This window comes from Bombina bombina, chromosome 2 (genome assembly GCF_027579735.1).
Source record: "Bombina bombina isolate aBomBom1 chromosome 2, aBomBom1.pri, whole genome shotgun sequence".
Lineage (NCBI taxonomy): Eukaryota > Metazoa > Chordata > Amphibia > Anura > Bombinatoridae > Bombina > Bombina bombina.
In genome coordinates this window covers 58,462,220-58,476,686 of record NC_069500.1, presented here as the reverse complement: position 1 = coordinate 58,476,686, position 14,467 = coordinate 58,462,220, and the positions used below count along the sequence as shown (strand labels likewise).

At 41.0% G+C, this 14,467-nt stretch overlaps 1 protein-coding gene across 1 annotated transcript in view; it reads left to right on the top strand.

Annotated features, from left to right (window-relative positions):
• Positions 1–14,467, top strand: part of EPG5 (ectopic P-granules 5 autophagy tethering factor) — a 404,912-nt gene that overhangs the window by 337,696 nt on the left and 52,749 nt on the right.

The window sequence follows — 14,467 nt, the reverse complement described above, 5'->3', positions numbered from 1 at the left end:
CACTCATGTTATCTGTCAGCAATCTACATCCCAGGAGTGGACAACTGGGAAGTGGACTTTTTAAGCAGACAGACGTTTCATCTGGGGGAGTGGGAACTCCATCCTGAGGTCTTTGCCACTCTGATCCTCAGATGGGGCAGACCGGAGTTGGATCTGATGGCATCTCGTCAGAATGCCAAACTTCCAAGATACGGATCCAGGTCAAGGCCGAACTGATAGATGCCTTGGCAGTGCCTTGGTCATTCAATCTAGCTTATCTGTTTCCACCGTTTGCTCTCCTTCCCCGGGTGATTGCTCGGATCAAACAGGAGAGGGCTTCAGTAATTCTAATCGCGCCTGCGTGGCCTCGCAGGACTTGGTATGCCGATCTAGTGGATATGTCCTCTCTGCCGCCGTGGAAGCTTCCATTGAGGCAGGACCTTCTAATTCAGGGACCTTTCCAACATCCAAATCTAGTTTCTCTGCAACTGACTGCCTGGAGATTGAACGCTTGATTTTATCTAAGCGGGGGTTCTCTGGTTCGGTCATTGATACTTTGATTCAGGCACGTAAGCCTGTCACCAGAAAGATCTATCATAAGATATGGCGTAAATATCTTAGTTGGTGCGAATCCAGGGGCTACTCATGGAGTAGAGTTAAGATTCCTAGGATTTTGTCTTTTCTCCAAGAAGGATTGGAGAAAGGGTTATCAGTGAGTTCCTTAAAGGGACAAATCTCTGCTTTGTCAATTTTGCTACACAAACGTTTGGCAGATGTTCCAGACGTTCAGTCTTTTTGTCAGGCTCTAACCAGAATTAAGCCTGTGTTTAGACCAATTGCTCCACCCTGGAGTTTGAATTTAGTTCTTAATGTTCTTCAAGGGGTTCCGTTTGAATCCATGCATTCCATAGATATTAAGTTGTTATCTTGGAAAGTTTTATTTTTGGCTGCTATTTCTTCTGCTCGTAGAGTTTCGGAGCTTTCAGCGCTACAATGTGATTCGCCTTATCTTATCTTCCATTCTGATACGGTGGTTTTACGTACCAAACCTAGTTTCCTTCCTAAGGTTGTTTCTAATAAGAATATTAATCAGGAAATTGTGGTTCCTTCACTATGTCCTAACCCTTCTTCTAAGAAGGAGCGTATGTTGCATAACTTGGACGTGGTCCGTGCCCTGAAGTTTTACTTGCAGGCGACTAAGGATTTCCGACAATCATCTTCATTATTCATTGTCTTTTCTGGAAAGCGTAGGGGTCAGAAAGCTACGGCTACTTCTCTTTCTTTTTGGCTGAAGAGTATCATCCGTCTGGCGTATGAGACTGCTGGACAGCAGCCTCCTGAAATAATTACGGCTCATTCTACTAGGGCTGTGGCTTCCTCATGGGCATTTAAAAGCGATGCTTCTGTTGAACAGATTTGCAAGGCTGCAACTTGGTCGTCTCTTCACACTTTTTCCAAATTTTCCAAATTTGATACTTTTGTTTCTTCTGAGGGTGGTTTTGGGAGAAAGGTTCTTCAAGCAGTGGTGCCTTCCATTTAGGTTCCTGTCTTGTCCCTCCCTTTCCTCCGTGTCATGTAGCTTTGGTATTGTATCCCACAAGTAAGGATGAAATCCTTGGACTCGTCATATCTTGTAGAAGAAAAGGAAATTTATGCTTACCTGATAAATTTATTTCTTCTACGATATGACGAGTCCACGGCCCACCCTGTCATTTTTAAGACAGGTATATATTATGTTTTTGTTAAACTTCAGTCACCTCTGCACCTTTGGCTTTTCCTTTCTCTTCCTAACTTCGGTTGAATAACTGGAGGTGGAGGGAAGGGAGGAGCTATATATACAGCTCTGCTGTGGTGCTCTTTGCCACTTCCTGTTAGCAGGAGGTTAATATCCCACAAGTAAGGATGGAATCCGTGGACTCATCATATCGTAGAAGAAATATATTTATCAGGTAAGCATAAATTTCCTTTTCTTTTGCATCTTGGTTGAAACTTTTGATTCACAAAGCTTATTTGGAGGCGGGGCAGTCTCCGCCTCAGAGAATTACAACTCATTCTACTAGATCAGTTGCCACTTCTTGGGCTTTTAAGAATGAAGCTTCAGTTGATCAAATTTGCAAAGCAGCAACTTGGTCTTCTTTGCATACTTTTACAAAATGTTACCATTTTACTGTGTTTGCTTCCTCGGAAGCAGTGTTTGGTAGAAAGGTTCTTCAAGCAGTTGTCTCAGTTTGATTCTAATGCCTTTTGATTTGAGTTTTTTTGTTTTTTTTTGAAAGGAAACTTATTTTTTTTATGGACTCTCACCTCTTACATCAAAGAATGTATAATTTATGTAAGAACTTACCTGATAAATTAATTTCTTTCATAGTGGCAAGAGTCCATGAGACCCACCCTATTTTTAGTGGTTATGATTTTTTGTGTAAAGCACTATTTCTTTCATGTAATTAGCAAGAGTCCATGAGCTAGTGACATATGGGATATACATTCCTACCAGGAGGGGCAAAGTTTCCCAAACCTCAAAATGCCTATAAATACACCCCTCACCACACCCACAAATCAGTTTTACAAACTTTGCCTCCTGTGGAGGTGGTGAAGTAAGTTTGTGCTAGATTCTTCGTTGATATGCGCTCCGCAGCAGGTTGGAGCCCGGTTTTCCTCTCAGCGTGCAGTGAATGTCAGAGGGATGTGAAGAGAGTATTGCCTATTTGAATTCAATGATCTCCTTCTACGGGGTCTGTTTCATAGGTTCTCTGTTATCGGTCGTAGAGATTCATCTCTTACCTCCCTTTTCAGATCGACGATATACTCTTATATATACCATTACCTCTACTGATTCTCGTTTCAGTACTGGTTTGGCTTTCTACTACATGTAGATGAGTGTCCTGGGGTAAGTAAGTCTTATTTTCTGTGACACTCTAAGCTATGGTTGGGCACTTTTATATAAAGTTCTAAATATATGTGTTTAAACATTTATTTGCCTCGATTCAGGATGTTCAACGTTCCTTATTTCAGACAGTCAGTTTCATATTTGGGATAATGCATATGAATAAATCATTTTTTTCTTACCTTAAAATTTGACTTTTTTCCTGTGGGCTGTTAGGCTCGCGGCGGCTTAAAATGCTTCATTTTATTGCGTCATTCTTGGCGCGGACTTTCTTGGTCGTCATACGTGTCGCCGGAAGTTGCGTCATTTTTTTTGACGTTTTTTGCGCCAAAAAATTTCGGCGTTACCGGATGTGGCGCCATTTTTGGCGCCAAATAATGTGGGCGGCTTTTTTTGGCGCTAAAAAATTCGAGCGTCATTGTTGTCTCCACAATATTTAAGTCTCATTATTTATTGCTTCTGGTTGCTAGAAGCTTGTTCATTGTCATTTTTTTCCCATTCCTGAAACTGTCATTTAAGGAATTTGATCATTTTTGCTTTATATGTTGTTTTTTCTATTACATATTGCAAGATGTCTCAGATTGTCCCTGAATCAGAAGCCACTTCTGGAAAAACGCTTAACTGAGTTTCAGTTCTACCAAAGCTAAGTTCATTTTTTATGTTTACTTTAAGATCAAGTATCAGATTATGATTTATTTTAGCATTGTTAAAGGACAACATTTACTAGACTAGGTGCTGTTGCATTTGTCTTGTTGTTTTGCATTTATTGATTATGCAAGTCCACTGTATTGACTGGTCCTTTAAACTGGACTATCATGCTAATAATTTCATTTGTGTCTTCATTTTATTGAATATTTTCGCAAATGAGGGTTAATCTATGTCTTAAGCTATTTTAGCTAGAAGAATTTTGTTTTAAGATAATCAATTATTTGTTTTATAATTGGATTCAATTCTTAACTGTTACTCTGGGCTTCAAGATTGAGTTCTAAGACTAAAACTTTAAGCTTATACTAGTTTAGTTGTTCTTATTAAGGAACGAATTCCTGAGTTCTTTCCCAAGTAACATGTTTGTAATTGGTGTTCGAAATCAGCTCCCTAATATTGCGATGTTCGTGCCGTATTCCAGCTTGGCTGGTAAGGGGCAGGTTAAGACTTCTTTGAAATTTATTTGGTTCTATTTTGTCCAAATTTCTTTGATTTTATTCCAGTAAGGCTAACACTTTCTTTAAGTGTGTTTCTGTCCTATATATTTTGGGTACTGTTGAAGCATGGCTGGGCACCCATGGGGTTCAAGCGCTGCTCAGACCTGGAATCTTCTGGGGTATTTCTTCCAGTTCCTTTTTTAGGAACCGGGTTTGGAGTTTTATTCAAACTATTTTGCCTTTTTATGGTCATTTGATAGCATTATTTGTTTTCATTAGATACAATAAATGCATATTTTCATTTTTCTGTTTTCATTCAGATTATTTTCTGAGGATGCGGAATCTCATATGATTCACTTGCTCTCAGGACATAGTTAGAGGATCTTTTTTTCGAAAGCTCTTGATTCCTCACACAAGGGTCACCTTTTTTTAGGTTTCCAGAAAGTTTGTGTCACTGTCTTTGTCTCTATCAGACGCGGGATAATTCTATTGGGTTCCGTCTGTCGGTACCTTTAGTCTCTATTATTTCCTTCAGTTGCTATATATGCATAGAAGTTTTAGGTCTTATGGCCACGGCATTGGATTCAATTCCCTTTGCTCATTTTCACTAGAAAGAACCTTTCCAGTCTTTTATGAGTATTGTTTCTTCTAGAATATGGTTGGAGGATCAATTTACCAAAAAGTTTGTTGATTCCTCAGACAAGGGTAACCTTTTTTAGGTTTCCTGATAGATTCAGTGTCCTTGACTCTGTCTCTGATGGACAAGAGACGTCTGAAATTGGTTTCAGCTTGTCGAAACCTTCAGTCTCAATCTTTCCCTTCGGTAGCCTTATGCATGGAAATTCTAGGTCTTATGACTGCTGCATTGGACGCGGTTCCCTTTGCTCGTTTTCACATGCAACCTCTTCAGCTCTGTATGCTGAACCAGTGGTGCAGGGATTATACAAAGATATCTAAATTAATATCTTTAAAACCGATTGTTCGACACTTTCTGACGTGGTGGACAGACCACCATCGTTTAATTCAGGGGGCTTCTTTTGTTCTTCCAACCTGGACTGAGATTTCAACAGATGCAAGTCTGACAGGTTGGGGAGCTGTTTGGGGGTCTCTGACAGCACAAGGGGTTTGGGAATCTCAGGAGGTGAGATTACCAATCAATATTTTGGAACTCCGTGCAATTTTCAGAGCTTTTCAGTCATGGCCTCTTCTAAGAGAGAGTCGTTCATTTGTTTTCAGACGGACAATGTCACAACTGTGGCATATGTCAATCATCAAGGAGGGACTCACAGTCCTCTGACTATGAAAGAAGTATCTCGAATTCTGGTTTGGGCGGAATCCAGCTCCTGTCTAATTTCTGCGGTTCATATCCCAGGTATAGACAATTGGGAAGCAGATTATCTCAGTCACCAAACGTTACATCCGGGCGAATGGTCTCTTCACCCAGAGGTATTTCTTCAAATTGTTCAAATGTGGGGACTTCCAGAAATAGATAAGAAGCTTCCCAGGTATCTGTCCAGATCCAGGGATCCTCAGGCGGAGGCAGTGGATGCATTGTCACTTCCTTGGAAGTATCATCCTGCCTATATCTTTCAACCTCTAGTTCTTCTTCCAAGAGTAATTTCCAAGATTCTAAGGGGTGCTCGTCTGTTCTGCTGGTGGCTCCAGCGTGGCCTCACAGGTTTTGGTATGCGGATCTTGTCCGGATGGCCACTTGCCAACCGTGGACTCTTCCATTAAGACCAGACCTTCTATCACAAGGTCCTTTTTTCCATCAGGATCTCAAATCCTTAAATTTGAAGGTATAGAGATTGAACGCTTGATTCTCAGTCATAGAGGTTTCTCTGACTCTCTGATTAATACTATGTTACAGGCTCGTAAATCTGTATCTAGGAAGATATATTATCGAGTCTGGAAGGTTTACATTTCTTGGTGTTTTTCTCATCATTTTTCTTGGCATTCTTTTAGAATTCCTAGAATTTTACAGTTTCTTCAGGATGGTTTGGATAAAGGTTTGTCTGCAAGTTCCTTGAAGGACAAATCTCTGCTCTTTCTGTTCTTTCTCACAGAAAGATTACTAGTCTTCCTGTTATTCATTGTTTTGTACAAGCTTTGGTTCGTATAAAACCTGTTATTAAGTCAATTTCTCCTCCTTGGAGTTTGAATTTGGTTCTGGGGGCTCTTCAAGCTCCTCCGTTTGAACCTATGCATTCGCTGGACATTAAATTACTTTCTTGGAAAGTTTTGTTTCTTTTGGCCATCTCTTCTGCTAGAAGAGTTTCTGAATTATCTGCTCTTTCTTGTGAGTCTACTTTTCTGATTTTTCATCAGGATAAGGCGGTATTGCGAACTTCTTTTAAATTCTTACCTAAGGTTGTGAATTCTAACAACATTAGTAGAGACATTGTTGTTCCTTCATTGTGTCCTAATCCTAAGAATTCTAAGGAGAGATCATTGCATTCTTTGGATGTAGTTAGAGCTTTGAAATATTATGTTGAAGCTACTAAGAATTTCCGAAAGACTTCTAGTCTATTTGTTATCTTTTCCGGTTCTAGGAAAGGTCAGAAGGCCTCTGCCATTTCTTTGGCATCTTGGTTGAAATCTTTAATTCATCATGCTTATGTCGAGTCGGGTCAAACTCCGCCTCTAAGGATTACAGCTCATTCTACTAGGTCAGTTTCTACTTCCTGGGCGTTTAGGAATGAAGCTTCGGTTGATCAGATTTGCAAAGCAGCAACTTGGTCTTCTTTGCATACTTTTACTAAATTCTACCATTTTGATGTGTTTTCTTCTTCTGAAGCAGTTTTTGGTAGAAAAGTTCTTCAGGCAGCTGTTTCAGTTTGATACTTCTGCTTATAATTTCAGTTTTTTTCATTATAAGATTTAAACTTTATTTTGGGTGTGGATTATTTTTAGCGGAATTGGCTGTCTTTATTTTATCCCTCCCTCTCTAGTGACTCTTGCGTGGAAGATCCACATTTTGGGTATTCATTATCCCATACGTCACTAGCTCATGGACTCTTGCTACTTACATGAAAGAAAACATAATTTATGTAAGAACTTACCTGATAAATTCATTTCTTTCATATTAGCAAGAGTCCATGAGGCCCACCCTTTTTGTGGTGGTTATGATTTTTTTGTATAAAGCACAATTATTCCAATTCCTTATTTTTTATGCTTTCGCACTTTTGTCTTATCACCCCACTTCTTGGCTATGCGTTAAACTGATTTGTGGGTGTGGTGAGGGGTGTATTTATAGGCATTTTGAGGTTTGGGAAACTTTGCCCCTCCTGGTAGGAATGTATATCCCATACGTCACTAGCTCATGGACTCTTGCTAATATGAAAGAAATGAATTTATCAGGTAAGTTCTTACATAAATTATGTTTTTTTCCATTTCCTCTTTTTGTATGCTTTTTACTCCTTCTTTTACACCTCACTTCTTGGCTACACATTAAACTAAGGTATGAGTGAGGTAGGAGGTGTATTTATAGGCATTTTGAGGTTTGGGAAACTTTACCCCCTCCTAGTAGGAATGTATATCCCATACGTCACTAGCTCATGGACTCTTGCCACTATGAAAGAAATGAATTTATCAGGTAAGTTCTTACATAAATTATGTTTTTTTTTCAAAATTCTACAAATTTGATAGTTTTCCCTCGGCTGAGGCCTCTTTTGGGAGAAAGGTTCTTCAAGCGGTGGTGCCTTCTGTTTAGTTCCTCCTGCCTTGTTCTCCCTCCCTGTTCATTCCATGTCCTCTAGCTTGGGTATTGGTTCCCACTAGTAATTGGAAAGACGACCGCTCCGAAACGTTGTGGACCCTCCATGCCATAGGGAAGAAAACAAAATGTATGCTTACCTAATAAATATCTTTCTTTCTGGGCATTGGAGAGTCCACGACCCCACCCTCTTTTTTTAATTATAATTCGGCAGTTTTTTTAAATAAACCTCAGGCTCCTTTTCACCCTAGTGTTTCTTCTTTTTCCATTTTCCTTCGGGATTATGGGCAAGGAAATTTACACTTTTCCTCCTCCTGCTGGCCAGGAGTTGAATATCCCACTAGTAATTGGAATGACGTTGTGGACTCTCCATGCCCAGAAAGAAAGAGAAATTTATCAGGTAAGCATAAATTTAGTTTTTTTCCAGCTATGCTGCATCACTTTCAACTGATTTAGCATATAAGTATTATGTCCCTTTAAATTAGCATCCAGCATTAAGAATATAGATGTGTTGCAGCAGATTTGCATTGCCAAGTGTGCCATAGACTGAAAAAGGGTTAATAGCCACTGGTATAGAGTAATTCTGGCTGAGTTCGCCTGATCAGCTCTTCATGAGGGAATGCTATAGAAAGCTATATGAATGTACCCAGCGGTTGATATTCATCGGCAAATGCTGCGTTTTCTTCTTAAACGGGAAGAGTCCACAGCTGCATTCATTACTTTTAGGAATTCAGAACCTGGCCACCAGGATGAGGCAATGACACCCCAGCCAAAGGCTTAAATACCTCCCCCCACTTCCCTCATCCCCCAGTCATTCTTTGCCTTCTGTTACAGGAGGTTGGCAAAGAAGTGTCAGAAGATTGAATATAGTCTCTCATGGAGGGTAGTACTCTTTGAAATGGGACTGGAGTTTTAAGTAATCCTGTCAGCCTCTCAGCGAGAGCATGGAGGAAAGTTAGGCCTAGATTTAGAGTTCGGCGGTAGCCGTCAAAACCAGCGTTAGAGGCTCCTAACGCTGGTTTTGGCCGCCCGCTGGTATTTGGAGTCAGTGATTAAAGGGTCTAACGCTCACTTTTCAGCCGCGACTTTTCCATACCGCAGATCCCCCTACGCCATTTGCGTAGCCTATCTTTTCAATGGGATCTTCCTAACGCCGGTATTTAGAGTCGTTTCTGCAGTGAGCGTTAGAGCTCTAACGACAAGATTCCAGCCGCCTGAAAATAGCAGGAGTTAAGAGCTTTCTGGCTAACGCCGGTTTATAAAGCTCTTACTACTGTACCCTAAAGTACACTAACACCCATAAACTACCTATGTACCCCTAAACCGAGGTCCCCCCACATCGCCGCCACTCGATTAAAATTTTTAACCCCTAATCTGCCGACCGCCACCTACGTTATACTTATGTACCCCTAATCTGCTGCCCCTAACACCGCCGACCCCTGTATTATATCTATTAACCCCTAACTTGCCCCCCACAACGTCGCCGCAAGCTACTTAAAATAATTAACCCCTAATCTTCCGACCGCAAATCGCCGCCACCTACGTTATCCCTATGTACCCCTAATCTGCTACCCCTAACATCGCCGACCCCTATGTTATATTTATTAACCCCTAATCTGCCCCCTTCAACGTCGCCGACACCTACCTACACTTATTAACCCCTAATCTGCCGAGCGGACCTGAGCGCTACTATAATAAAGTTATTAACCCCTAATCCGCCTCACTAACCCTATCATAAATAGTATTAACCCCTAATCTGCCCTCCCTAACATCGCCGACACCTACCTTCAATTATTAACCCCTAATCTGCCGACCGGAGCTCACCGCTATTCTAATAAATGTATTAACCCCTAAAGCTAAGTCTAACCCTAACACTAACACCCCCCTAAGTTAAATATAATTTTTATCTAACGAAATAAATTAACTCTTATTAAATAAATAATTCCTATTTAAAGCTAAATACTTACCTGTAAAATACATCCTAATATAGCTACAATATAAATTATAATTATATTATAGCTATTTTAGGATTAATATTTATTTTACAGGCAACTTTGTAATTATTTTAACCAGGTACAATAGCTATTAAATAGTTAAGAACTATTTAATAGTTACCTAGTTAAAATAATAACAAATTTACCTGTAAAATAAATCCTAACCTAAGATATAATTAAACCTAACACTACCCTATCAATAAAATAATTAAATAAACTACCTACAATTACCTACAATTAACCTAACACTACACTATCAATAAATTAATTAAACACAATTGCTACAAATAAATACAATTAAATAAACTATCTAAAGTACAAAAAATAAAAAAGAACTAAGTTACAGAAAATAATAAAATATTTACAAACATAAGAAAAATATTACAACAATTTTAAACTAATTACACCTACTCTAAGCCCCCTAATAAAATAACAAAGCCCCCCAAAATAAAAAATTCCCTACCCTATTCTAAAATACAAATATTACAAGCTCTTTTACCTTACCAGCCCTGAACAGGGCCCTTTGCGGGGCATGCCCCAAGAATTTCAGCTCTTTTGCCTGTAAAAAAAAACATACAATACCCCCCCCCCAACATTACAACCCACCACCCACATACCCCTAATCTAACCCAAACCCCCCTTAAATAAACCTAACACTAATCCCCTGAAGATCTTCCTACCTTGTCTTCACCATACCAGGTTCACCGATCCGTCCTGGCTCCAAGATCTTCATCCAACCCAAGCGGGGGTTGGCGATCCATAATCCGGTGCTCCAAAGTCTTCCTCCTATCCGGCAAGAAGAGGACATCCGGACCGGCAAACATCTTCTCCAAGCGGCATCTTCTATCTTCTTCCATCCGATGACGACCGGCTCCATCTTGAAGACCTCCAGCGCGGATCCATCCTCTTCTTCCGACGACTAGACGACGAATGACGGTTCCTTTAAGGGACGTCATCCAAGATGGCGTCCCTCGAATTCCGATTGGCTGATAGGATTCTATCAGCCAATCGGAATTAAGGTCGGAATTTTCTGATTGGCTGATGGAATCAGCCAATCAGAATATAGTTCAATCCGATTGGCTGATCCAATCAGCCAATCAGATTGAGCTCGCATTCTATTGGCTGTTCCGATCAGCCAATAGAATGCGAGCTCAATCTGATTGGCTGATTGGATCAGCCAATCGGATTGAACTATATTCTGATTGGCTGATTCCATCAGCCAATCAGAAAATTCCGACCTTAATTCCGATTGGCTGATAGAATCCTATCAGCCAATCGGAATTCGAGGGACGCCATCTTGGATGACGTCCCTTAAAGGAACCGTCATTCGTCGTCTAGTCGTCGGAAGAAGAGGATGGATCCGCGCTGGAGGTCTTCAAGATGGAGCCGGTCGTCATCGGATGGAAGAAGATAGAAGATGCCGCTTGGAGAAGATGTTTACCGGTCCGGATGTCCTCTTCTTGCCGGATAGGAGGAAGACTTTGGAGCACCGGATTATGGATCGCCAACCCCCGCTTGGGTTGGATGAAGATCTTGGAGCCAGGACGGATCGGTGAACCTGGTATGGTGAAGACAAGGTAGGAAGATCTTCAGGGGATTAGTGTTAGGTTTATTTAAGGGGGGTTTGGGTTAGATTAGGGGTATGTGGGTGGTGGGTTGTAATGTTGGGGGGGGGGGGTATTGTATGTGTTTTTTTTACAGGCAAAAGAGCTGAACTTCTTGGGGCATGCCCCGCAAAGGGCCCTGTTCAGGGCTGGTAAGGTAAAAGAGCTTGTAATATTTGTATTTTAGAATAGGGTAGGGAATTTTTTATTTTGGGGGGCTTTGTTATTTTATTAGGGGGCTTAGAGTAGGTGTAATTAGTTTAAAATTGTTGTAATATTTTTCTTATGTTTGTAAATATTTTATTATTTTCTGTAACTTAGTTCTTTTTTATTTTTTGTACTTTAGATAGTTTATTTAATTGTATTTATTTGTAGCAATTGTGTTTAATTAATTTATTGATAGTGTAGTGTTAGGTTAATTGTAGGTAATTGTAGGTAGTTTATTTAATTATTTTATTGATAGGGTAGTGTTAGGTTTAATTATATCTTAGGTTAGGATTTATTTTACAGGTAAATTTGTTATTATTTTAACTAGGTAACTATTAAATAGTTCTTAACTATTTAATAGCTATTGTACCTGGTTAAAATAATTACAAAGTTGCCTGTAAAATAAATATTAATCCTAAAATAGCTATAATATAATTATAATTTATATTGTAGCTATATTAGGATTTATTTTACAGGTAAGTATTTAGCTTTAAATAGGAATCATTTATTTAATAAGAGTTAATTTATTTCGTTAGATAAAAATTATATTTAACTTAGGGGGGTGTTAGTGTTAGGGTTAGACTTAGCTTTAGGGGTTAATACATTTATTAGAATAGCGGTGAGCTCCGGTCGGCAGATTAGGGGTTAATAATTGAAGGTAGGTGTCGGCGATGTTAGGGAGGGCAGATTAGGGGTTAATACTATTTATGATAGGGTTAGTGAGGCGGATTAGGGGTTAATAACTTTATTATAGTAGCGCTCAGGTCCGCTCGGCAGATTAGGGGTTAATAAGTGTAGGCAGGTGTCGGCGACGTTGTGGGGGGCAGATTAGGGGTTAATAAATATAACATAGGGGTCGGCGATGTTAGGGCAGCAGATTAGGGGTACATAGGGATAACGTAGGTGGCGGCGGTTTACGGAGCGGCAGATTAGGGGTTAAAAGTGTAATGCAGGGGTCAGCGATAGCGGGGGCGGCAGATTAGGGGTTAATAAGTGTAAGGTTAGGGGTGTTTAGACTCGGGGTACATGTTAGAGTGTTAGGTGCAGACGTAGGAAGTGTTTCCCCATAGGAAACAATGGGGCTGCGTTAAGAGCTGAACGCTGCTTTTTTGCAGGTGTTAGGTTTTTTTTCAGCTCAAACTGCCCCATTGTTTCCTATGGGAGAATCGTGCACGAGCACGTTTTTGATGCCGGCCGCGTCCGTAAGCAACTCTGGTATCGAGAGTTGCATTTGCGGTAAATATGCTCTACGCTCCTTTTTTGGAGCCTAACGCAGCATTTGTTTGAACTCTCGATACCAGAGTTAAATTTATGGTGCGGCCAGAAAAAAACCCGCGGAGCGTTAACAGCCCTTTTACCGCCGAACTCCAAATCTAGGCCTTAGAGTCCAGAGATGCAGAGAGAGTCTTTCTGCGAAACCATCCCGACTCATGTTAACAGGTCCTGGGCAATCGGCGTTGACGAGTTTCGCTGCCTGCCTTTATTCAATCAAGTCAATGTCAGAAGCGAGGCTACTATCTGTCACACTTGAAGGGCCGTGTTCCTGTTCCACGGCGTAGATTCCGGTAAGATCGTTTAATTTTATTTTGATATGTGAATGTAATATTAACGAAAGAAGTCAGGGTCCCAGTGGGACTCCTTTATCTTATGGAATCAAGGGTTAATATCTCCTGAGGGGGTTATTGAACAGGGGGTACTTTAATCATGTTTGTTATGTGATTCTGTCTGCTAATGTGGGGTCAGCTTTGCTGCCTTGAGGCTGGAGCTCGCAAGTTCTTGTTCAGCTGTGGCTCTGTGTTCTCACAGAGAGCCTCTTGCTAGGACAGTTAGTCTTTCCCAATCCTTGTCTGCAGGGTCTGAATTTTCCTTCGGTCCTGATATGGGTTTCCTACCTATGTTTGGCTAGTTTTAGCGGTTGTGTCTGCTAGACTATGGTACAATGGGGAGCTTGTGGCTTCCTTGGAGCACCATAAGTTATATAGTGTTGTGTCAGAGGATCTGAAGATAGGCCTTTGTTCTTCCTCGGGATCGCTCTCTCATAGGTGGGGAGTTACACTCTGGGGAAGGGATAGGATCCTTGTCCTCTAGGGAGTTCATTTCCCTGGGAGGTTGTCTTGTGGCAACCTTGGGTTCGCTTTAGTCGTTTTGGGTTTTTTCTTACCCTAGTTTGGTGGTCCTTTGGATCTCTTTTTGGGTCCTCCGTTCTCCCCCTCGGGGGGTAGGTGGAGGATCTCTTCCTTTGGGTCGGGGGTATTTTTCGTGTTATCCAGGAGCCTGCGGAGCTTGGATCCTCGGAAGCCTTGTGCTCAGTGGAATTTAGGGAACTTGCGTGGTCTCTAGCACGGCCTTGCCGGTTGTTTAACTGATAGGCAGTTACTTGGTCCTTTCAGGTTTTTACCCCTTTGTTTCTTGTTTTTTTTATTGGGTGTTGGGTAATTTTAGGCTGTGGTGCCCTTCGAAGGGGGCCGCCTTCTGTACCCGCCCTTTGTTTACATTCAGTGTCCTCTATAGCTTGGGTATTGTTTTCCCAAAAGTAATGAATGCAGCTGCGGACTCTTCCCGTTTAAGAAGAAAAACTTAAATTATGCTTATCTGATAATTTTCTTTTCTTCTGACGGGAAGAGTCCACAGCTCCCCGCCCCACGTTTTATCTATGGGGCGGCCGTATTTTTATTCTTCTGGCACCTTTTTCACCCTGATATTTCTCCTTCTGTTCCTTGTTCCCTTAGCAAAATGACTGGGGGATGAGGGATGAGTGGGGGAGGTATTTAAGCCTTTGGCTGGGGTGTCTTTGCCTCCTCCTGGTGGCCAGGTTTTGAATGCCCAAAAGTAATGAATGCATCTGTGGACTCTTCCCGTCAGAAGAAAAGAAAATGATCTGGTAAGCATAATTTAAGTTTTTCGGTATTTCACGTCCTGTTTTCTTACCTTCTATAATTTCA